We start from the raw sequence: 2544 nt of genomic DNA, 5'->3' as shown, positions 1-2544 counted from the left end.
CGCTCAGCACAAACCTTACATTACCTCCTGACACTGCAGTGTGATCCTTCCAGGACTTTTTTTTTCTTTCTTCAGACAGAGTCTCGCTCTGTCACCCAAGCTAGGGTGCGGCGGTGCAGTCTCTCTGGTTCAAACACCTCTGACAAAAGTGCTAAACTGAGCCACCACACCTGGCCTCAACAGCCTCTTGACTGGTCTCCCTGACTTCTGTTGTTCCTCACCCCTCACTCAATAACCCTATCCTGGTGTACTGTAAACCAAAAATAAAATTCTAAGCTCCCAAGCCAGGCACGGTGGCTTATAATTCCAGCATTTTAGGAGGCAGAGGTGGGTGGATCCTGAGGTCAAGAGATCGAGACCATGCTGACTAACATGGTGAAACCCCATCTCAACTAAAATACAAAAATTAGCTGGGCATGGTAGTGCATGCTTGTAGTCCCAGCTACTCAGGAGGCTGAGGCTGGAGAATTACTTGAACCCAGGAGGCAGAGGTTGCAGTGAGCCGAGTTCGTGCCACTGCACTCCAGCTTGGTGACGGAGCAAGACTCGGTATCTGTCTCAAAAAAAAAAAAAAAATTCTAAGCCCCTAACCATCTGAATGGAACCCTTCTCTCAGCCAAGGGTATTCCAAAGTTAACCTGAAAAACTAGCCCTGGCCATGACGGGAAGGGGAGAATCAGACATGCCTCATTATACCCTCTTTTTGGAATTCAGACCCTGATGACCAGTATTAACATCAACACAGAGACAGTAAGGCTGATAGTAACAGAACAGACTCTCTAAGTCTGATAAGAAACACAATCTGTTCTCTTTGAAGCCTGGCTTTGTTTGCATGATAAAACACTGAACTCCACAACCCCTTATTGTTTTTTGTTTTCTTCTTTTTTTTTTCTTTTTTATTCTTCCTAACATTCTATCACACCCTTATTGTTTTTTGTTTTTGTTTTGAGACCAAGTCTTGCTCTGTCACCAGGCTGGAGTGCAATGGCACCATCTCAGCTCACTGTAGCCACTGCCTCCTGGGTTCAAGTGATTCTCCCACCTCAGCCTCCAGAGTAGCTGGGATTACAGGCATCTGCCACCATGCCCAGCTAATTTTTGTATTTTTAGTAGAGATGAGGTTTCACCATGTTGGCCAGGCTGGTCTTGAACTCCAGACCTCAGGTGACCCACCCACCTTGGCCTCCCAAAGTGCTGGGATTACAGGTGTTAGCCACCACGCCCAGCCATTCAGGGCCATTTGATGAAGAACTTGACTGTGGACCATAGATTAAAAAAAAAAAAAAAGTCCTTCTACCATGTTTGAAATATTGGTTGGGGACAGTGAGGGGATAATAAACCAGTGATCTTTTGGGAGGATCATAGCTTCCTGTAAATCTCGTGGCTGAGCTTGTACCCAACACAAGGTTAACGAAGTGCATCAGAGCTTTGTAGTAATTCTACTCTATCCCTCGAAGAGCCAAGGGATTTGTGTTTCCGTGTCTGTCTTGCATTGGAGCATAGTGGAAGCAACAGAAAATTTGGGGGCAAAGGTATCTGGCTTTGGTCTTAGCCCAGGACCAGGTCCAGGACTGTAACTTACTGGACTTCAGTAGGAACCACACTGGGGGTTAACAGATGACATAAAAGCAGATGTTTGTTCTGTGCAGGACACACACGAGGGGAGAAGAAAAGGCACACACACACAATACCTTTAAGTGTAAACAAGCTTTATCCCACATAAATGGCAATGCAGATAAAATAAGCAAATTAATATACTAAGCAGATTGATATAATAAGCAAATTGCAATGGGAAGAGGGGAAGGAAAAAGACATGTAAATATATATATATATTTACACTCACCAGACTAGGGAGGACTTACCACCAGACTGGGAAGCAACAGCCTGGGCTCCAGAGTCAGACATTACACTCACCAGACTATGGAGGATTCACCTCCAGACTGGGAAGCAACGTTGGTGCAGACAAGGAGAGGTCTCAGGAAGCTCTGGCGTGGTCTGGGACCCTAGCTCTTTTGGTAACAAGTTGTTTGGCATGAGACCCAGTCACGAGGGTCCTTCACCACTTGTCTCAACGAACATTAAAAGATCTTGTTTTTGCGGTTGTTTTTCAATACTAACCTAGAGAAATAGATTGAAATAGAGATTTCTCCGAAACTTCGCTGGATGAACACCTCAAGGGGCTCACACAACCTGTACGGGACTTGGTGACCGTTTTGTTCATGTTCAATTGAGTTAAAATTTAATATTTATCTTTTCCTCCACAGTGTTCAAGTCAACTTTTATGGGCATCTTATTTTACACAAAAGTTAACACAGACAACAGCCACGACTCTGGTCCACGAAACATTCTATCGCCGCCCAGCCTTTACGCAAAAGCACTCAGGGCCGAAAGGGGGCCGACCGTTCCCTCGGCGGCCGCCACGCCCGCTAACCCCGCCCCCGTCACGGGTTCCTTTCCGTGCGTCCTTGCTATTGGCTCCTTTCCGGGCGGCTTCGGTTGCCGTGAGACCGAGGCGATGGCAATCAGGAGAAGCCAAACTTGGTC

Source organism: Callithrix jacchus, chromosome 20, assembly GCF_049354715.1.
Source record: "Callithrix jacchus isolate 240 chromosome 20, calJac240_pri, whole genome shotgun sequence".
Lineage (NCBI taxonomy): Eukaryota > Metazoa > Chordata > Mammalia > Primates > Cebidae > Callithrix > Callithrix jacchus.
The sequence above is the reverse complement of the archived record's forward strand: the minus strand, read 5'-3'. Positions refer to the sequence as shown.